This window comes from Bos taurus, chromosome 26 (assembly GCF_002263795.3).
Source record: "Bos taurus isolate L1 Dominette 01449 registration number 42190680 breed Hereford chromosome 26, ARS-UCD2.0, whole genome shotgun sequence".
In the NCBI taxonomy this organism is placed as follows: domain Eukaryota; kingdom Metazoa; phylum Chordata; class Mammalia; order Artiodactyla; family Bovidae; genus Bos; species Bos taurus.
This window is the reverse complement of record NC_037353.1, coordinates 20224699-20248441: the sequence shown is the minus strand read 5'-3', so window position 1 is coordinate 20248441 and position 23743 is coordinate 20224699. Positions and strand designations below refer to the sequence as shown.

General features: G+C 39.8%; 1 protein-coding gene across 9 annotated transcripts in view; it reads left to right on the top strand.

Moving 5' to 3' along the window:
- HPSE2 (heparanase 2 (inactive)) overlaps nucleotides 1-23743 on the top strand; it is a 720379-nt gene that overhangs the window by 9642 nt on the left and 686994 nt on the right. The window lies entirely within an intron of this gene.

Here is a 23743-nt window from a genome sequence, read left to right as displayed (position 1 = left end):
AAAGTGTGTTACAACTGCACTTGATGAGGTTTGAGTTATGAAGCATGTTTGAAGCACAGATAATTTAAAACTAAATTATTAATTTGGTTCTTATAGGGTATATAAAGTAAAGGTTTTAGGATTTACATGATAATTTTTATCACTCTTCTTTTATAGAGTAAAAACAGGCTACTATTTCATGTTTATTCACTCATGAATATACTCATTGAACAGGAAGCTAGTTCCAGGCTCGTTTGGTGCTGAGGCTGAGAAGATGAATGAGGCCCAGGTACAGTTGTCAAATTATATACTCCTGACCTCTTATCACTTCAGAGCATCAGCCAAAAATAGTTTCTAAAGATTTTTTAGGCCAAGAAAAGCCTCCACTCCAATGTCAGCATTTAGCATTTCATGATTTGTCTGCCAGCAACTTTAGAAGGATTTGACACAATTTAATATTGTATTAAAGGGTGTCAGAAATTACCTGAAGTTTTATGTGTATTTTATTCTGCCTTTTGGAAACAAAGTGGATGTGTTTTCTGTAATTTTTGAAATTTGGTACCCAGGTCCGGAGTGCTAGTTGCAGCTCACTATATATACCCCTGTGAATTTAATGTGGTATCTCACAAAGATAGTTATCATGCCATTTGGTCACAGTTTAGTAATTGTGGATCTATCTAGTGCTGGAAGTGGTAGAGAAGAGATATGAAAACTCTCGTCTACTGCTTGTAGAGTTGACTTAATTTCAGTGAATCAGAAAATAGATGTTTCAATCACAACCACATTTTGCATAATTTATCACCTGATAATTGGGTACAAAGGTAATCCACAAATTGTTGTGTGTTCCTGTTATGTTGCTGTTGCCAATACCAGATACCACTATTTCTCTTGCCATATTTATTTACATCCTATCTTCTCTTCTCCCAAGGCCTCCTGGTGGCATGGGTACCTCATGGAAGAAAAGAAATTTCTTTCAAAATTCCGTGGGCCTCTTCAGCCTGCCAGTCACATGGTCTGGGTTTGTAGAGGCAGGAAGGAGCCTCTTCTGAGAATCCTTCATCAAAGTGGATTAGATGTTAAGACTCTTAACGTCTGTGCTTCTTAGTACCTTAATCAAATTTTCAGCTGTCTCAGTCTGTGAGTAATGGATTGGAACTCTGAATAGTGTGTGTGTATATATGAGACAGAAAGAGATAAAAATAGACAGAGAGTATGAATACATGAGCATGAAAGAATTTTGTGTGTTTTGTTTTTTTTGCACTTGTCCACAGATAGTGATGTAGACAAGTAAATACACATTGGTGGACTAGTAGCTAGTACTGTGGAGGTTCCCTGGTGGCTCAGACAGTAGAGAATCTGTCTGCAATGAGGGAGACCTGGGTTGGGAAGATCCCCTAGAGAAGGAAATGGCAACCCACTCCAGTATCTTGCCTGGAGATTCCATGGACAGAGGAGGCTGGCAGGCTGTAGTCCACGGGGTCACAAAAAGCTGGACACAACTGGGTGGCTAACACAGCTAGTGCTGTAGAAGGTATAGATATCTTGTTGGACTCCTTTGTCTTTTGGTTTCATAATCAGTTTTGTTCACTTTAGTACAGTGGAAGACTATAATTTTGCTTAATTCAATACATGTTTTTTGATTATAAATCATATCCCAAGCTTAGTGCTAGATACTGTGGCTACGCAAGAGGAATAGAATATGAACCATACTCTTAAAGTGGTCTTACATATTCAATAGAATTTTTCAATGGTCTTGAGTATCATGTTTCTTTTTTAATCAGACTAATCTTTGTTAAGTCTTTCCATTTTGCTCATCCTATACCCTCTACCTGAACACTGATTTTCTGTCCTGAATTAAAATTTTTACTTGTCCTTCAAAGCTCTGCCCAAATTCCCTTTTTCATTGAGGTTTCTGGTGGGCCAGTCCTTATTAATCCTCCCTCATTCTCTAAATTTTTCTGAAATTCTTCTCTGAATTATTGATCTAATTTAGTTCAAGTGCCCCAGAATTTATGTTTGATTGACTTAAGCAGACATCATTTTTGTCTCTAGGAATTTAAAATTAAAACACTGGTTGATATACACATAAAAATCCATATAGAGATAACTATCATCACATTGCATGGAACAGACACATGAAGTAAAACGAAATATTTATATTATTTACAAACCTTAATGCATGTGTTTTGCTTTTTGTGTAGTGAAGAATGAAGAATGAAAACTATAAACTGTATATTTAGAAAAGATGGGGTACATATCTGTATCTGTATGTTTGAATTGAGGGATTTGGAAATTGAACCAGTACCTTATTTTTTACTAGCCCTGGAAAGGTAAAAACACCTTGAAAGATGGAAGATGAGATTGGAAAGCTGGGAAAAGTTGAATTGCTCAGATTTGGGTTATTATCTTAGAAATACTATGGAAGGATGGATATTCCCCTGCTGCTTAATAATAGTAATATTATCTAACATTGTTGGGTGCTTCTTATGTGTTAAGTACTATTTTAAGGAATTTAAAGAGATTAATATTTAATCTTATCAGCCCTATGAAGAATGTAGTCTTTTTCCTACTTGATAAATGGGGAAACTGAGGCGCAGATTGGTTCAGTTCAGTTCAGTCGCTCAGTCATGTCTGACTCTTTGCGACCCTGTGAATTGCAGCACACCAGGCCTCCCTGTCCATCACCAACTCCCGGAGTCCACCCAAACTCATGTCCATCGAGTTGGCGATGTCATCCAGCCATCTCATCCTCTGTCGTCCCCTTCTCCTCCTGCCCCCAATCCCTCCCAGTATCAGAGTCTTTTTGAATGAGTCAACTCTTTGCATGAGGTGGCCAAAGTATTGGAGTTTCAGCTTTAGCATCAGTCCTTCCAAAGAACACCCAGGACTGATCTCCTTTAGATTGGTTAACTTGCCCAAAATCACCTAGGTGAAGAGTTGTAGAGTGGGGAGTCAGTGACATCATTTGTTAAACCTGAAGGCTTAAGCAGAGCCTGTGTTAATGAACTTGTTTTTCAACTAATTAAATGGGTCATTGTGTAAGTTGTTAACTTTCCTAAAGTCTTTGTTATCCATAAAATGAAGAAAATGGATCCTAGTGTCTGTTTGGGGCATCTAATTCTAAGATTCTGTGAGTTAGAGATCTCCTTAGACATACAAGGTGTGTAGGAAAAAATAGCAGTCGGCACAGGAAATGATATATTCAAAGGTTAAAGGATGTGGAACAAGCTGTAAGGGCTATAGGATTTCAGAGAAGGAGGTTAAATGAGAGCTGGAGTGGTCAGGACAGGTGCCTAGGAGGAGAGATCTTGATCTGGCCTTAAGGGTAACTAATAATAATAATGCTTAATAATAGCATTTTGTTTTGAGTTCTGTTTTACATATATTATCTCATTTAATTCTTAAATCAATCTGTTGACAAACGTGTGTGTGCTCAAATGTGTAGTATGAAGAAATAGGGACTCAGAAAAGACATGTCACATGCTGAAGGTCATAAGATGAGTAGTTAGTGCAACTAGGATTAGAACCCAGTCCTGTTTTCTCTACACCATGCTTAGATAAGAGAGATCCAGTCTTTGATTCATTCACTAATTCATTTATTTGTCCATTCATCTATCAGGTGCTCAGAAGCCCTATACCAAGTATCATGGAACATTAAAAAAGAAATGTGTATCCATAGACCCTCCCATGAAGGTATTCAAAGGTCTGGTGGGTTAGGACACAAAATATGTGTTAGGAAAAACAAAAGAATAATCAGAGAGAGACACATGAGCAATTAAAAGAGATGGTTGTCACTTTTTATAATGTGTTTGCTTGTGTGCTGGGGTCTAGTTTAGTCTCCGGTTCTTTTTGAACTCTTCTTCATTGACAAACTTCTGGACAGGCTGCAGGATATCATTTTTTGTAGATTTTGCATCTGAATCTCAGAATCCCTTGAGATTGTAATCCAAACCCAGAGTGAGGTTAGAACTAGTTCAGAGAATGACACAGAGGGGACTTTGTAGAGCACTGTGTGGATGCCAGTATCACTTGAGACTTCCAACAAAGAAATTAGAAGCCTTTAAGTTCAGGCATTCATTAGGAATCACAGTGTACCCAGTGAGAGGGATTCATTTACCACAGAGGAGGCCCACACTGAGTAAGCAGTTTAGTCGGTTCAGTTCAGCCACTCAGTCATGTCCAACTCTTTGCGACCCCATGAATCGCAGCACGCCAGGCCTCCCTGTCCATCACCAACTTCCGGAGTTCACTCAGACTCACGTCCTTCGAGTCGGTGATGCCATCCAGCCATCTCATCCTCTGTCGTCCCCTTCTCCTCCTGCCCCCAATCCCTCCCAGCATCAGAGTCTTTTCCAATGAGTCAACTCTTCGCATGAGGTGGCCAAAGTACTGGAGTTTCAGCTTCAGCATCATTCCTTCCAAAGAAATCCCAGGACTAATCTCTTTTAGAATGGACTGGTTGGATCTCCTTGCAGTCCAAGGGACGAGCTGGAAATAGAATATGAGCTTTTGGTGATGGGCACTAAACCATGCGCATTTAACAAAATGTTTGCGATCACCATTGAGATAAATCTTTATGTGTCTCTCAGTACCCTAATGGGCTTCCCAGTTGGCGCTGGTGATAAAGAACCTGCCTGCCAATGCAGGAGATACAAGAGATGTGTGTTCAATTCCTAGGTTTGGAAGATCCCTTGGAGGAGGGCATAGCACTCCAGTATTTTTGCCTGGAGAATCCCATGGATAAGGGAGGCTTGGTCCATAAGGTCACAAAGAGGTGAACACAACTGAAGCTACTTAGCATGCATATGCACAGTGCCCTAATATGTATACTCTTCATCCGAATGTTTATTTCTTTGCTGCTGCTAAGTCGCTTCAGTCGTGTCCAACTCTGTGCGACCCCGTAGACGGCAGCCCACGAGGCTCTCCCGTCCCTGGGATTCTCCAGGCAAGAACACTGGAGTGGGTTGCCATTTCCTTCTCCAGTGCATGAAAGTGAAAAGTGAAAGTGAAGTCGCTCAGTCATGTCCGACTCTTAGCGACCCCATGGACGCAGCCTACAAGGGCTCCTCCATCCATGGGATTTGCCAGGCAGGAGAACTGGAGTGGGTTGCCATTGCCTTCTCCTATTTTCTTTGTAGTTGTTGGAGAAAAAACAGATTGTGGACTTACTGGCCATTATGAATCCTCTAGGAAGAGTAGACTCAGGTTAAATTCACTGTGTTGTAGATTCAAAAGAAACTGCAGTTCAGGTTTAGCCAAGTTATAACCCATAGGTGAAACTAAACATGTAACCTGAAACCATTAGAAAAATAAATGCTATTGTTTCATAGAACATTTGTAGAAGCAAATGAATGGTACCCCAGCCCAAAGGTCAGGATTTTCAACAACTTGCTGTAGAAAACTTACACTTATTAAATGTCACTAGGGGTTTTTGTGTAGTGGATGACTGAGGTCTTTTGTTTCTTCTATTTTCCTCGTGGCAATAAAATTGAAATTTAGAAAGCTTTCAAAATGAAATTTCTCATAGAAGTTATAACCACAGGTTTTAAGTTTTCATCACCTAAATGTGGAACAGAACGATTGACAATTTGCGGGGGAGGGAAAGAGAGATTTGAGGACACATGTGGTGTGCATCAAGAATCAGTGTAAATCAGGAAGGTGTGGTAAGGGGGATTTCCTGTGTTACAGACCTGCTGAAATAATGCTCCCCCACCTGCCATCAGTACATTCCAAATTAAGGTGCTGGCTTTTGCTGACACCTTGCAGGGATGGTGTGCCCCTTACCTGACATGTTGTAGTTTCCTTGAAGCTTCAATCAACAGTTGGCTGCTAGGAGAGGTCATCCTGGGGATAATGTGTTACTTTGATTGTGTCCTTTCTTTTGTACCTGATGAGTTTGGCTGGTACGTACCTGTGGGGCCAGACTAATATTTTGTTCTTTTTTTATCCTTGCCATAGGACAGTTCATTTCCACATTTCCAGTCTGATAATAATAACTGCCAATTATTGAGCACTTATACATCCCAAGTACTAGGCCAAAAACTCTTCAAAGGTGATCGGATTTTTTGTTCCTCACACCCCCTATCCTGTTTGATAGAAGCTTAGAGAAGTTACTCAGTAGTTCTGAATTCTGGCTTCATTCCCCTAGTTAGGGGAGCTTTAAAAATTATTGGGTCAAAGGAGTTAGCAGCAGCAGCAGCAGGCTAATTAAATCAATTTCTGGTGGAGCCAAGGCTTTGTGATTTTTAAAAATCTTTTTAGAATCCAGGTGGTTCTAAAGTGTGCACTGGAGTAAGAATCCCTGGATGAAGTGATTTGCATAAGGTACTCCAGTGGGTCTGCTGTGGAGTTCAAGTCTAGACAGTCTGAATCTAGAGACCAGGTATAGTCAGCTCTACTTCAGTGTGCATGTAAATCACCTGGGTATCTAGTTAAAAATGAGATTCTGCTTTTTCAACAAATTCCCAGGTCTTGCCCATGCTGCTGATCTGGGTACCACATTTGGAGGAACTAGGCTTTGCTACTGGTTACTAGTACTAGTACCTATGGTAGCCAGAAGAGGTAAATGTTCTCTGAAAGGCAGCAGCAAGATGGGGAACTGGGAGGGGCTTCTCAAACATTTTACTTTAGTAATGATGGCAGGGATCATAGGCTGATTATATAGACTTTTCAGAGTTTTCCGAGGGCTAAGGCAATGGCACCCCACTCCAGTACTCTTGCCTGGAAAATCCCATGGATGGAGGAGCCTGGTAGGCTGCAGTCCATGGGGTCGCTAAGAGTCGGACATGACTGAGCAACTTCACTTTCACTTTTTACTTTCCTGCATTGGAGAAGGAAATGGCAACCCACTCCAGTGTAATTGCCTGGACAATCCCAGGGACAGCAGAGCCTGGTGGGCTGCCGTCTATGGGGTCGCACAGAGTTGGACACGACTGAAGCGACTTAGCAGCAGCAGCAGCAGCAAACAACCTGTTTCAGGTTATTTTCCTGTTCCTGAGATCCTTGGAAGTTTAAGACTGGCAAAACTAGTTAAAACATCACTTGTTGAGGTGCTTTCATTTATTCAGTTCAGTTCAGTTCAGTTGCTCAGTTGTGTCTGACTCTTTGCAACCCCATGAATCACAGCACGCTAGGCCTCCCTGTCCATCACCAACTCCCGGAGTTCACTCAGACTCACGTCCATCGAGTCAGTGATGCCATCCAGCCATCTCATCCTCTGTCGTCCCCTTCTCCTCCTGCCCCCAATCCCTCCCAGCATCAGAGTCTTTTCCAATGAGTCAACTCTTCGCATGAGGTGGCCAAAGTACTGGAGTTTCAGCTTTAGCATCATTCCTTCCAAAGAAATCCCAGGGCCAATCTCTTTCAGAATGGACTGGTTGGATCTCCTTGCAGTCCAAGGGACTCTCAAGAGTCTTCTCCAACACCACAGTTCAAAAGCATCAATTCTTTGGTGCTCAGCCTTCTTCACAGTCCAACTCTCACATCCATACATGACCACAGGAAAAACCATAGCCTTGACTAGATGGACCTTTGTTGGCAAAGTAATGTCTCTGCTTTTGAATATGCTATCTAGGTTGGTCATAACTTTCCTTCCAAGGAGTAAGCGTCTTTTGATTTCATGGCTGCAGTTTACTAGTCAGGTATAAATATGAGTTGTAATTTAGGTATAAATGTGAGTTGTAATTGTTAAATTGGCCACCTTTCAAAACCTCCTCCTCTTTTTTTAGGGAGGCTGAAACAGGAATTCAGAGATGAGAAGTTACAAGAATTCCAGGAAGTTTAAATTAAATGCTCATTCAATAAACATGTATTAAGCACAGTTACTAGGTATCAGCATTGCAGTATGTTCTCCCAAAGGATACAAAACTGAATGGAACACAGTCCTTACTCTGGTAGAACTTACACTTTAGTGGGAAAAATGTCATATGTTTACAATAGATAATGATGTGATGAAAGTATAAATAGACAAACTACAGAGGAAGAAGCAGTAAACTTTATCTGAAATAGTTGAGGAAGACTTCATTGGTATCACTGTTATTACTTCTGATTGTCATAGATGTTATTGTTTCTGATTATTGTAAATATTTATAGGAGTTTAGGTTATTAGAACATTGCTGAGATTTCTTAATGTTTCCTCTATATTACATAATAGTTTTATTCTTTTGAGATTAAGTGTGCAGATGATTCTCATCAGTAACATGCATGAAAAAAATTGAGATTAAATGTATTTTCTTCTGGAAACAATATCAGTAACATCATCAGTCTACATTTATTGAGCACTTCCGAGATGCTATAAGCATTGTCTTATTTAATCTTTAAAAAATGGCTTTATTGGTATATAATTTACATTCAATACAATTCACACACCACTTACACACTCGATGGCTTTTAGAATATTCACAGAGTTGTGCAACCATCACAATCACATTTTCATCACTACAGAGGGAAACCTCACATCCCTTAGTTATCTCACCCAATCTCCTCCCACACCCAAATGGAGGCAACAACTAATGCACCTTCTGTCCCCATGGATTTGCCTATTCTGGGTATTTCAGATAAATGAAATCATACAGTCAGTAGTTCTCTGGGAATAATTACTTTAACTTAGCATAAAGTTTTAAAGTTTCTTCCTTTTTATAACATATATCAGTACTTATTTCTTTTTATTTCTGACCAGTATTAGACTGTATCGATATACCATATTTTGTTTATCCCTAAAAGAATGTTTCTTTTAGTTCATGAGTGTAATGAAACCTTTTTGATGCAATGCTAAATCTCCTGCCTGACTGTTTGATTGCCTTTGATATATCTTACTTTTCCGTTGGTCTTACTGTCGCTGTCTTAGTCTAGACCATCTGCTAAAGTGGTAATCTCCTAATTGGTGTCAGTAGCCCCATTTTCTTTGAAACAAAGGTAATAAACAGTTCTTGAGCACTGACCCTCTGCAAGGCATTTTATATTATGTTTCATTTAATCCTAACCAGGCAGATTTTCTCACCTCTTCAAGTTAAAGAAGTGCTTCCCTGTTGACTCAGCTGGTGAAGTACCCGCCTGCCAGTAGAGGAGACATAAGAGACATGGGTTTGATCCTTGGGTTGGAAAGATCCCCTGGAGAAGGAAATAGCAACCCACTCAAGTATTCTTGCCTGGAAAATTCCATGGATAGAGGAGCCTGGCAGGCTACAGTCTTTGGGATCACAAAGAGTTGGACACACACACACAAGTTGAGGAAACTGAAGTTCAGAGAGGTTAAATAACTTGTCCTATCTTTACAACTAGGACTTGCTAGAATCAGAGTTTATGATTCTAAAATTTGTGTTCTTTTCAGCAATACATGGTTGCTTCCAGTCCATTTTAGAGTTTTGTAGTATCTGGTTCAGTGATGAGTACGTTGTGGGTGGTCAGAATGCTTACTTACTTGTTTTGAACTCCTATTTTAATATACCCTTACAGAATTTAAAAGCCAGAGAGGGACTAATGATCCTCTTACTATAAAATTATAATGCCTAAGGACTCACTCCACATTTCACCTTAGAGTAGACCTCTGTTCCTTGGTATCTCTGCCCTTGAGTGTGTGGTGGTGTTTTTAAAAATCATTATATGCCCTGTGCTAAGCACAGGCCTGGCACATAGTAGGTGCTTGATAAATGTTGAAGGAATAATGAATGAGTTAGCTTGTGGTGATCTGGAATCCATCAAAATTGAAGACAAAGGTCTTTAATTCACGTACCTTGAAGGTAGTTGTCCTTCCAGTGGTCGCTTCTGGATCTGTGTTTGCAATAACCATTAACCAAAAGAACCCCAGAGTCTACAGAGAATCCATGAATCTAATCTAATGAAATATTCACATGCAGAAAACAGAGATCTTTAGGAGTTGCTGCTTCCATGTGAAGAAGGAGCCCTCACATCTTGAGAGTCTTGTATTAGACAAGCTTGTTTATTCAGAAGGAAAAAAAAATATAAAGAGAGACTAAAAACAGACTAAAGCCAAACGGACAACTCCTAGTAACTGGATATGAGGCAGGAATAGAATTCTTGGATTCTGTTCCCAGCCTGGCAGTTGATTTACTCAGCTGCTCCCAGTCCCTGACTTGCCCCCAAGTAGTTGCATTTGCTTTACTAGTATAGGAGGGGGGCTGTGGTGAGGGCATGAAGTGAGCATTGTGAAATCTTGATGACATTGGAAGACTGATGAGTTACCACCATAGACACCAGTTTCATGCTCATTCTTTGACAGTCTTGGTTTACTGGAAGTTAGAAGAGCTCTGGAAATAACTGTGAGCATAGTTTGAGAAATAAAATTTTCTTGAGAATGAAGGAATATAGGGTGGATTTTTTTAACAAACATTAACCTTTGATCCTTTTCATGGGTTTTTAGTTGTGGTCAGGAGTATTTGGAAATGAAGGAATATTATTCTTTTTATCTTTTTTATTTTTCTGTAACTGCTTAATATTTGGGAATTGATGAACTACAGATAATGATTATGTGCCATTGAGTCAGTGTCATTTCCAATATACCAAGGCCATTTGGGAACCAGTTGTAAAAGGCATTCCTTGAAAGATGAAATTGGGATTGGGGATCAGATTGTGCAAGACAATCTGAGAATTAACTTGAGAGTTAAGTAAAGGGGTTTGGGTTTTATTCTTTACATAACAATCAAGGAAAGGTTGTGATTAAGAAAATTATATGTGATATTTTAGGAATATTTGTTTCATAGCTCCTCACAGAACAGAAAGTGGTAGATTCCTAGCTGCAGAGGGACCAAGGAGAGACTAGTGAGAATATCCAGGAGTGAGATGTGGACAGATTACATTAGTAAAGCAGCAATGAGACAGAAAAGGAATAGCTGGGGAGTCATTACAAAGGAAAAATTGACAGGACATGGTAATTGATTTGATATGGATAGTATCCTCTGCAATTACTTTGTGCTCCATTTCTAACATGAAAGGGAGACTCTTTTTAAAAAAGAGATTCATTGGGATCAAACGGAGCTTACAAACTGAGGGATTAATAACATTGGCATGAGCCAAACTTAATTTTTTAAAATTTAGTCAGTGCAAAGCAGGTTTTTGGCTGTCAGTTCAAGTAGAAATAATCTCCTTTTTCACTTCTTTCTTTTCCGGACTTTTCTTTCAAAAGGCAATTAAAGTCAGACAGTTGGATTATTGAGGATGGGGTTAAAAATCTTTTCTAAGTATTAGTACATGGGAAGAAAACACTTTTGTATTTCATACCTGTGTGACAGTTATGAATCTAGTTAACATGTAGGGGGAAAAATCTTTCCTGTAGCTAATATGCACTCTTAAACCTGCCCTGTCATCTTACAGTATTATATTCTTGCTTATAAATAAGGATTAGGTAAGTGAGTGGATGGCTCTGTTAATTGTCATCATCTTATCACCATGTTGGAGGAGTAAATGGCAACCCACTCCAGTGTTCTTGCCTGGAGAATCCCAGGGACAGGAGAGCCTGGTGGGCTGCCATCTATGGGGTCACACAGAATTGGACACGACTGAAGCGACTTAGCAGCAGCAGCAGCAGCAGTATCACCATGTTGTTGTCATCATCATATAGCTTTTTCTTTTTCTTTTTTTTTTACTGATGACTTGTATTAAGCATTTAATGTGAATCAGACATTGTACCCACATTTAATCTACTATTTTATTTAATTCTCATAATTTCTGCATTTACAGACAGCTGATCTTCAAGCAGGGTGCTAAGAATACACAGTGGGGAAATGATAATCTCTTTAATATATGGTGTTGAGAAAACTGGATATCCTCTGCTACTGCTGCTGCTAAGTCGCTTCAGTCGTGTCCGACTCTGTGCGACCCCAGAGACGGCAGCCCACCAGGCTCTGCTGTCCCTGGGATTCTCCAGGCAAGAACACTGGAGTGGGTTGCCATTTCCTTCTCCATTCATATGCAAAAGAACAAAATTGGACCCTTATACTATGAGCAAAATAAACTCAAAATGGGTTAGAAACTTCAAAATAAGACCTGAAACTGTAAAATGTATAGAAGGAAACATAGGGGAAAAGCTTCATGAAATTGATCTTGACATTGATTTTGTTGGTAAAAGTACAGGTAATGAAATAAAAGACAAGTGGGACTACATCAAACTAAGAAGTTTCTGCAGAGCAGAGGAAACAACAGGGTAAAAAGACAACCTGTACAATAGGAAAAAATATTTACAAACTGTCTATCTGACAAGGGGTTAATACCCAAAAATATAGAAGAGGTCCTCACTTAATAGCAAGAAAACAAATAATGCAATTGAAAACTTGGCAAGTTCAGTTCAGTTCAGTAATTCATGGTCTTTGGGACCCCATGGACTGCAGCATGCCAGACTTCCCTGTCCTTCACCAGATTCCAGAACTTGCTCAGACTCATGTCTATCGGGTTGGTGATGTCATCCAACCATCTCATCCTCTGTTGTCTCCTCCTCCTCCCTTCAATCTTTCCCAGCATCAGAGTCTATTCTAATGAGTCAGCCCTTTGCATCAGGTGGCCAAAATACTGGAGCTTCAGCTTCAGCATCAGTCCTTCCAGTGAATATTCAGGATTGATTTACTTTAGGATGGACTGGTTGGATCGCCTTGCTGTCCAAGGGACTCTCAAGAGTCTTCTCCAATACCAGAAGTTCAAAAACATCAGTTCTTTGGTGCTCAACTTTCCTTATGGTCCAACTCTCACGTCCATACATGACTCCTGGAAAAACCATACCTTTGACTAGGTGGACCTTTGTTGGCAAAGTAATGTCTCTGCTTTTTAATATGCTGTCTAGGTTTGTTGTAGCTTTTCTTCCAAGGAGCAAGTTTCTTTTAATTTCAGGACTGCCATCACCATCTGCAGTGATTTTGGAGCCCAAGAAAATAAAGTCTGTCACTGTTTCCATTGTTTCCCTATCTGTCATGAAGTGATGGGACTGTATGCCATGATCTTAGTTTTTTAAATGTTGAGTTTTAAGCCATCTTTTACATTCTTCATCTTTCACCTTCAGCAAGAGGCTCTTTAGTTTCTCTTCACTTTCTGCCATAAGGGTGGTGTCATCTGCATATCTGAGGTTATTGATATTTCTCCTGGCAATCTTGATTCTAGGCAAAGGACTTGGAACAACATTTCTCTATAGAATATATACAAATGGCCAGCAGATCTATGAAAAGATGCTCAACATTACTGATTATCAGAGAGATGCAGATCAAAACCACAGTGAGATATCATCTCATACCTGTTAGGATAGTTATTATCAAAGAAATAGAATATGACAAGTGATGATATAGAGAAATTGAAACCCTTGTGCACTGTTGGTGGGAATGTAAGGTGCTGCAGCTGTTACAGCTGGAAAATAGTATAAAGACTCCTAAAACAAAGAATTGTCATACCTTCCATCAATTCCAGTTCTGGGTATTTATCAAAAAGAATTGAAATTAGGATCTCAGAGGTATTTTCACTCCCATGTTCTTTGTAACAATAGTCTAGATATGGAAAAAACCTAAATGTCCATTGATGGATGAATGGATAAAGAAAATGTGGTATGTACATACAATGGAATATTATTCAGCCTTAAAAAGGCAAGAAATTCTGCCATATGCAATAGCAGGTATGAATCTTGAGGATACTGTGCTTAAAATTTTAAGAGGGTTGATCTCATGCTGTCTTCTTCTTTTTTTTTTTTTTGTTCAGTCATTCAGTCTTGTCCAACTCTTTGCAACTCTATGGACTGCAGTATACCATGCTTCTCTGTCCTTCACTGTCTCCTGGAGTTTGCTGAAACTCATGTCTGTTGAGTCACTGATGCCATCTAACCATCTCATTCTCTGTTGTCCCCTTCTCCTCCTTCCCTAAATCCCCAGCATCAGAGTCTTTTCCAGTGAGTCAGCTCTTCTCATCAGGTGGCCAAAGTATTGGAGCTTCACCTTCAAGCATCACTTCTTCCAATGTGTATTCAGGGTTGATTTACTTTAGGATTGACTGATTTAATCTCCTTGTTGTCCAAGGGACTATCAAGAGTCTTCTCCAGCACCACAGTTCAAAAGCATACATTCTTCGGTGTTCAGCATTCTTTATGGTAGAACTCTCACATCTGTACATGACTGCTGGAAAAACCATAGCTTTGACTATATGGACCTTGGTCAGAATAGTGATGTCTCTGATTTTTAATGCACTGTCTAGGTTTGCCATAGCTTTTCTTCCAAGGAGCAAGTGTCTTTTAAATTTCATGGCTGCAGTCTCCATCCTCAGTAATTTTGGAGCCCAAGAAAAATCTGCCTTTATTTCCATTTTTTCCCATCTGTTTCCCATGAAGTGATAGGTCCAGATGCCATGATCTTTGTTTTTTGAATGTTGAATTTTAAGCTAGGTTTTTCACTCTCTTCTTTCACCTTCAGCAAGAGACTCTTTAGTTCCTTTTCACTTTCTGGCATTAAGGTGGTGTCATCTGATTATCTGAGGTTATTGATATTTCTCCTGGAAATCTTGATTCCAGCTTGTTATTCATATAGCCTGGCATTTCACATGATATACTCTGCATATAAGTTAAATAAACAGGGTGACAGTATACAGCCTCGACACACTCCTTTCCCAATTTGGAATTAGTCCATTGTTCCATGTCCGATTCTAACTGTTTTTTCTTGACCTGCATCCAGGTTTCTCAGGAGGCAAGTAAGGTGGTCTGGTACCCGTCTCTTTAAGAATTTTCCACAGTTTGTTGTGATCCATACAGTCAAAAGCTTTAGCATAGTCAGTGACGCAGAAGTATATGTTTTTCTGCAGTTCTCTTGCTTTTTCTATGATCCAGTGGATGTTGGCAATTTGATCTCTGGTTATTCTGTCTTTTCTAAATCCAGCTTGAACATCTGGAAGTTCTTGGTTCAGGTACTGTTGAAGCTTAACTTGGAGAATTTTGAGCCTTACTTTGCTAGCATGTGAGATGAGTGCAATTGTTCAGTAAGTTGAACATTCTTTTTTGTTGCTCTTCTTTGGGACTGGAATGAAAACTGACCTTTTCCAGTCCTGTAGCAACTGCTGAGTTTTCCAAATTTGCTGACATCTGAGGTGCAGCACTTTCACAGCATCATCTTTTAGGATTTGAAATAGCTCAGCTGAAATTCCATTACCTCCACTAGCTTTGTTTGTAGTAATGTTCCCTAAGACCCACCTGACTTTGCACTACAAGATTTCTGACTCCAAGATGTAGGTGTGTGATCACACCATCCTAGTTATCTGGGTCATTAGATCTTTTTTGTACAGTTCTTCTGTGTATTCTTGCCACCCTTTCTTAACATCTTCTGCTTCTGTTAGGTCCATACCATTTGTGTCCTGTATTGTGCCCATGTTTGCATGAAATGTTCCCTTGGTATCTCTAATTTTCTTGAAGAGATCACTAGTCTTTCCCATTCTATTGTTTTCCTCTTTTTCTTTGTGTTGTTCACTTAGGAAGGCTTTCTTATCTTTCCTTGCTATTCTTTGGAATTCTGCATTCAGATGTGTGTATTTTTCCTTTTCTCCTTTGCTTTTCTTCTTTTTTCAGCTATTTGTAATGCCTCCTCAGATACCCATTTTGCCTTTCTTTTTCTTGGGGATGGTTTTGATCACTACCTCCTGTACTATGTTACGAACCTCCACCGGTAGTTCTTTAGGCATTCTATCAGATCTAATCCCTTGAATCTATTTGTCACTTCCACCGTAAGGAATTTGATTTAGGTCATAGCTGAATGGTCTAGTGGTTTTCCCTACTTTTTCCAATTTAAGTCTGAATATTTCAATAAGGAGCTCATGATCTGAGCCACAGTCAGCTCCCAGTCTTGTTTCTGCTGACTGTATAGAGCTTCTCCCGCTTTGGCTGCAAAGAATATAATCAATCTGATTTTGGTATTGACCATGATGGATGTGAGTTTGAGTGAACTCCGGGAGTTGGTGATGGACAGGGAGGCCTGGCGTGCTGCTATTCATGGGATCGCAAAGAGTCGGACACTACTGAGCAACTGAACTGAACTGATCTGGTGATATCTCTGTGTAGAGTCATCTCTTATTTGTTGGAAGAAGATGTTTGCTATGACCAGTGCGTTCTCTTGGCAAAACTCTGTTAGCCTTTGCCCTGCTTCATTTTGTACTCCAAGGCCAAATTTGCCTGTTACTCCAGGTATCTCTTGATTTCTTACTTTTGCATTCCAGTCCCCTATGATGAAAAGAATGTATATATATATATATTTGGTTGTTAGTTCTAGAAGGTCTTGTAGGTCCTCATAGAACTGTTTGACTTCAGCTTCCTCATCATTTGTGGTTGGAGCATAGACTTGGATTACTGTGATATTGAATGGTTTGCCTTTGCAACGAGCAGAGATCATTCTGTCATTTTTGAGATTTAACCCAAGTGCTGCATTTCATACTCTTTTGTTGACTTCGAGGGCTACTCCATTTCTTCTAAGGGATTTTTGCCCACAGTAGTAGATATAATGGTCATCTGAGTTAAAATCGCCCATTCCAGTCCATTTTAGTTCACTGATTCCCAAAATGTCAATGTTCACTCTTGCCATCTCCTGTTTGACCACTTCCAGTTTGCCTTGTTTCATGGACCTAACATTCCAGGTTCCTGTGCAATATTGTTCTTACAGCATCGGGCTTTACTTTCTCCACCAGACACATCCACAACTGGGCATTGTTTCCGCTTTGCCTCAGTCTCTTCATTCTTTCTAGAGATATTTCTCAGCTCTTCTCCTATAGCATATTGGGCACCTACCAACCAGGGGAGTTCATCTTTCAGTGTCATATCTTTTTGCCTTTTCTTACTGTTCATGGGGTTCCCAAGGCAAGAATGCTGAAGTGGTTTGCACTTTCTTTCTCCAGTGGACAACATTTTGCCAGAAGTCTCCACCATGACCCATCCTTCTTGGGTGGCCTTACATGGCATTGCTCACAGTTCAGTTGAGTTAGACAAGGTTGTGACCCATGTGGTCAGTTTCCTGCCCAATACATAGTAGATAAATAACAAATGGTGTTTACTCTCTTCTTTTACATGAGTCATGGTATGATTGCTACACAAAGTGATCTGTGGCAGAAAGGACTCTGTATGAATTAAGTTAGAAAACAGCCACTGGGAGGCAAGCAGTAGGGGAGATACATGTGGGGCAAGAGAAGCATCAACATAGGGTAGTTCACAGAGGGTTGGAGGCACCCTTTTTGCTTCCTAAACTGGGCAGAGCATCTCTTGGGCCTCCTCTGACTAAGAACAGTGAGAACTCCCCATTATTCAGTGTGGTCAATCTATTGAAAGAAAGGCAGGACATTCCTAGGATATTTAAAGGGTTTTCCTCTATCTCAAAAAAGATATGCCTCTCCCTTTAGAGCCACAGTCAGAGCTCATTTAGAAGAAGATTTTCTACATAAATAAAAATAAACAGGCAAACAAAACATAAAAAAAATCATGCTCGATAGGAATTGGTTATATGTACCATCAATCGAGTTCTTTCAGAATACTAGTTTAGTTAGTTTAAGATGCAAATCCACTCTTAATTTCGGTTTGGTATTGTTTTATGTATAGGCCTTACTCGGCAATCTTCAGACATTGCAACAGAGAGCACTTGATTAGAATTTCCACACAATAAGAAAAACCACTTTAGTAAGTTATGCTTTTTAAACAAGGGCCTCTCTTCTCCCAAACATGTATCTTTTCTTCCTCAATTGTCTATCTGACATGTATAAAAGGAAAGATACATATCTCTGCCTTTTGGAGGAATGAAGAATCTACCATTTAAACTTGCTCTCATGTGTTTTGTCTTCTTGGCCTGTTTATATAAATATAAGAAGCCAGAAGCCAGTGAAAATAAAAATCATGAAGCTATCCATGAGACATGAAGAAGCAGACTCCTTGCGTGATAAACAAGCTCAGCTGCAGGAAGATCTATGGTCTGATATTCATTATTGAAAAACTTCCATTGGATGGACAGTTTGTCCAGATGAGTTAGTTAATTTTAAGAGCTCTCTGTCCTCTTAGAAATATACCATTCCAGATTGGCTGAAAATGTGTTTATTTTGAACATTCATCAGTAATTTTGGGTCAGCCACCCCACAGCTTGGTTTGCTTTGGTGCCAGCTGCATGTGTCAGGAAAGTTAGATGTCTCTTGTTTTGTTAAAAGGAGGAAAAGTCATGTGGGGGAATGGGACTCTTGGAGAGAGAAGGGAGTGCGGAGTTTTCAGTTTGCCTCAGGATTGAGAAGCTATGAGGAGAGGCTAGTCCATATAACCTGTAAGGAATTCAGGGGCTTTTTCCAAGGATAACTTCTCTTCTCTGCAAATGAAATTCCATTTTGATATTCCAAAACTATTTAAACAAATCATTTCACTTGTGCAAAAGCTCTTTTTCTATGCTAGATTTACTAATCCTTACAAGTTCTATTTGAATCCTGCTTTTACTCCTAAATTTTTTGTTATTGCTGCTGCTGCTAAGTCACTTCAGTCGTGTCCGACTCTGTGCGACCCCATAGATGGCAGCCCACCAGGCTCCCCCATCTCAGTGGCTTTGTTAAGCCTTCTCTTGTCTAAAGTTCTGAAGCAGTAGGAGATAAGAACCATTGCCCTTTACCAATGTATTATACTCTTTGTGTTCTCTGGTGGCTCAGTGGTAAGGAGTCTGCCCTGCCAATGAAGGAGACATAGGTTTGATCCCTGGTTCAGGAAGATACCCTGGAGGAAGAAATGACAATCCACTCCAGTATTCTTGCCAGGGATATCCTATGGACAGAGGAGCCTGATGGGCTACAGTTAGTGGGGTAGCAGAAGAGTCAGACACAACTTAATGACTCAGTTCAGTTCAGTCGCTCAGTCATGTTCGATTCCTTGCGACCCCATGGACTGCAGCACGTCAGGCCTCCCTGTCCATCACCCACTCTCAGAGTTTACTCAAACTCATGTTCATTGTGTTGGTGATGCCATCCAACCATCTCATCCTCTATCGTCCCCTTCTCCTTCCTTTAGTCTTTCCCAGCATCAGGGTCTTTTCCAGTGAGTCAGTTCTTTGCATCAAGTGGCCGAAGTATTAGTGTTTCAGCTTCAGCATCAGTCCTTCCAATGAATATTCAGGATTGATTTCCTTTAGGATGGACTGGTTGGATCTCTTTGCAGTCCAAGGGACTCTCAAGAGTCTTCTCCAACACCACAGTTTGAAAGCATCCGTTCTTTGGCGCTCAGCTTTCTTTATAGTCCAACTCTCACATCCATACATGACTACTGGAAAAACCATAGCCTTGACTAGACGGACCTTTGTTGGCAAAGTAATATCTCTGCTTTTGAATATGCTATCTAGGTTGGTCATAACTTTCCTTCCAAGGAGTAAGCGTCTTTTAATTTCATGGCTGCAGTCACCATCTGCAGTGATTTTGGTGTCCCCCCAAAATAAAATTTGTCACTGTTTCCATTGTTTCTCCATCTATTTGCCATGAAGTGATGGGACTGGATGCCATGATCTTTGTTTTCTGAATGTTGACCTTTAAGCCAACATTTTCACTCTCCTCTTTACTTTCATCAAGAGGCTGTTTAGTACTTCTTCACTTTCTGCCATAAGGGTGGTGTCATCTGCATATCTGAAGTTATTGATATTTCTCCTGGCAGTCTTGATTCCAGCTTGTGCTTCATCCAATCCAGTGTTTCTCATGATGTACTCCACATATAACTTAAATAAGCAGGGTGACAATATATAGCCTTGACGTACTCCTTTCCCTATTTGGAACCAGTCTGTTGTTCTGTGTCCAGTTCTAACTGTTGCTTTCTGACCTGCATACAGGTTTCTCAAGAGGCAGGTCAGGTGGTCTGGTATTCCAGTCTCTTTAAGAATTTTCCACAGTTTGTTGTGATCTGCACAGTCAAAGGCTTTGGCATAGTCAATAAAGTAGAAGTAGATGTTTTTCTGGAATTTTCTTGCTTTTTCTATGATCCAGTGGATGTTGGAAATTTCATCTCTGGTTCGTCTGCCTTTTCTAAAACCAGCTTGAACATCTGGAAGTTCATGGTTCACGTATTGCTAAAGCCTGGCTTGGAGAATTTTGAGCATTACTTTTCTCAAAAGTGCAATTGTGCGGTAGTTTGAACATTCTTTGGCATTGCTTTTCTTTAGGATTGGAATGGAAACTGACCTTTTCCAGTCCTGTGGCCACTGCTGAGTTTTCCAAATTTGCTGGTTTATTGAGTGCAGCACTTTCACAGCCTCATCTTTTAGGACTTGAAATATCTCAACTGGAATTCCATCACCTCCACTAGCTTTGTTCATAGTGATGCTTCCTAAGGTCTACTTAACTTCGAATTCCAAGATGTCTGGCTCTAGGTGAGTGATCACACCATTGTGATTACCTGGGTCGTGAAGATCTGTTTTTGGATAGTTCTTCTGTGTATTATTGCCACCTCTTCTTAATATCTTCTGCTTCTGTTAGGCCCATACAATTTGTGTCCTTTATTGTGCCCATCTTTGCATGAAATGTTCCTTTGGTGTTTCTAATTTTCTGACGCCTAAAGAACAACAAATTCTAGTGAATGTAGAGTGATAATTCATGTTTTCATTTTCCTAAATCACATCCCTTATGATTGTACAGTGAAAGTAAGAAATAGATTTAAGGGACTACATCTGATAGAGTGCCTGATGAACTATGGATGGAGGTTCATGACATTGTACAGGAGACAGGGATCAAGACCATCCCCATGGAAAAGAAATGCAAAAAAGCAAAATGGCTGTCTGAGGAGGCCTTACAAATAGCTGTGAAAAGAACAGAAGTGAAAAGCAAAGGAGAAAAGGTAAGATATAAACATTTGAATGCATAGTTCCAAAGAATAGCAAGGAGAGATAAGAAAGCCTTCCTCAGAGATCAGTGCAAAGAAACAGAGGAAAACAACAGAATGGGAAAGACTAGAGATTTCTTCAAGAACATTAGAGATACCAAGGGAACATTTCATGCAAAGATGGGCTTGATAAAGGACAGAAATGGTATGGACCTAACAGAAGCAGAAGATATTAAGAAGAGGTGGCAAGAATACACAGAAGAACTGTACAAAAAAGATCTTCATGACCAAGATAATCACGGTGGTGTGATCACTCACCTAGAGCCAGACATCCTGGAATGTGAAGTCAAGAGGGCCTTAGAAAGCATCACTACCAACAAAGCTAGTGGAGGTGATAGAATTCCAGTTGAGCTATTTCAAATCCTGCAAGATGATGCTGTGAAAGTGCTGCACTGAATATGCCAGCAAATTTGGAAAACTCAGCAGTGACCACAGGACTGGAAAGGGTCAGTTTTCATTCCAATCCCAAAGAAAGGCAATGCCAAAGAATGCTCAAACTACTGACCGCACAATTGCACTCATCTCACACATGAATAAAGTAATGCTCAAAATTCTCCAAGCCAGGCTTTAGCAATACGTGAACCATGAACTTCCAGATGTTCAAGCTGGTTTTAGAAACGGCAGAGGAACCAGAGGTCAAATTGCCAACATCCACTGGATCATGGAAAAAGCAAGAAAATTCCAGAAAAACATCTATTTCTGTTTTATTGACTATGCCAAAGCCTTTGACTGTGCAGATCACAATAAACTGTGGAAAATTCTGAAAGAGTTGGGAATACCAGACCACCTGACCTGCCTCTTGAGAAACCTGTTTGCAGGTCAGGAAGCAACAATTAGAACTGGACATGGAACAACAGACTGGTTCCAAATAGGAAAAGGAGTATGTCAAGGCTGTATATTGTCACCCTGCTTATTTAACTTCTATGCAGAGTACATCATGAGAAACGCTGGGCTGGAAGAAGCACAAGCTGGAATCAAGATTTCTGGGAGAAATATCAATAACCTCAGGTATGCAGATGACACCACCCTTATGGCATAAAGTGAAGAGGAACTAAAAAGCTTCTTGATGAAAGTGAAAGTGGAGAGTGAAAAAGTTGGCTTAAAGCTCAACATTCAGAAAACGAAGATCATGGCATCTGGTCCCATCACTTCATGGGAAATAGATGGAGAAACAGTGGAAACAGTGTCAGACTTTATTTTTGGGGGCTCCCAAATCACTGCAGATGGTGACTGCAGCCATGAAATTAAAAGACGCTTACTCCTTGGAAGGAAAGTTATGACTAACCTAGATAGTATATTCAAAAGCAGAGACATTACTTTGCCAACAAAGGTCCGTCTAGTCAAGGCTATGGTTTTTCCAGTAGTCATGTATGGATGTGAGAGTTGGACTATAAAGAAAGCTGAGTGCCAAAGAACGGATGCTTTCAAACTGTGGTGTTGGAGAAGACTCTTGAGAGTCCCTTGGACTGCAAGGAGATCTAACCAGTCCATTCTGAAGGAGATCAGCCCTGGGATTTCTTTGGAAGGAATGATGCTGAAGCTGAAACTCCAGTACTTTGGCCACCTCATGCTAAGAGTTGACTCATTGGAAAAGACTCTGATGCTGGGAGGGATTGGGGGCAGGAAGAGAAGGGGTCGACAGAGGATGAGATGGCTGGATGGCACCACTGACTCGATGGATATGAGTCTGAGTGAACTCTGGGAGATGGTGATGGACAGGGAGGCTTGGTGTGCTTCGATTCATGGGGTCACAAAGACTCGGACACGACTGTGCGACTGAACTGAACTGAACTGAACTGAATGACTAATGATATTGAACATTGTCTTCTATAGTTATTTGCCTTATATATTTTCTTTGGTGAAATTTCTGTTCCAGTGTTTTGTTTTTAAATGGGTTGTTTTTCTTGTTACTAGGTTGTGGGAGTTTAGTATATTCTGGATACAAATCCTTTGTCAGCCATTTGTTTTGTAAATATTTGCCCCCTGTGTATAGTTTCTCTTTTCATTTTCTTAAAATGTACCTTTTTGAAGTGTAAAAGTTTTGGTAAAGATGGGTGGTCAAAAGAGTAAAAAACAATAATCATTAAAAAAAATGTTCTACATCCTTCAATTAGATGAATTCAGGTATGCATTACTAAATTTCCACTTTTGCCTTGAGGACAAAAGGAAGCTCACAGCTAAATTCACTGCTAAATCATACTAAACCATCATTTCCTTAAGTCTGGGATGATCCATGTGCCTTGTGAGGGCAAAGGATGATTTTGTTTTTGTATGTATTTTCAGCATGCCTGATACTGTACCTGGTAATAGTAGTAACATTTATTGAATACTCACTACATGATAGGCAGTGTGCTAAGCATTAGAAAAGTTTTTTGTTTGATAAAGTCCAATTTATTTAAAAGTTAATTTGTGCCTTTTGTGTTCTAGGGTTTACAAAATGAGTTTTAAATGATCAGAATCTACTTTGAGTTTATATTACACAGTTACATGTATGGTGTAAGTACCATATTTTCCCTCCCATCCCTCATGCCATTGATATCATAATTTCATTGTAACATATGCCATGCTTGAAACCTGTTGTTCTTATTTTTGCTTGAACCATTCAGTTATCTCTGAGAGTAACTAAAATAAGAAAACCAATTTTTTTTAACCTTCACTTATCTTTTCTGACACTCATCAACTGTTTTTTACTTCCACTTTTTTTTTTCCTTCTGCCTGAATGCTTTTCTTTAACATTTCTTAAAGAGTAGGTATACTGTCAGTGAGTTTGAGAAAATTATTTCTCCTTTACCTTTGAAGGATATTTTTGCATAGTGCAAAATTTTGGGTTGACCTTTTTTTTTTCTTTTAACACTTTAAAAATTTCATTACATTTTCTTCCATGGTTTCTGTTGGGAAGTTTGCTATAATTCTTGCTCTTTCTTTTTTATTTTTGGC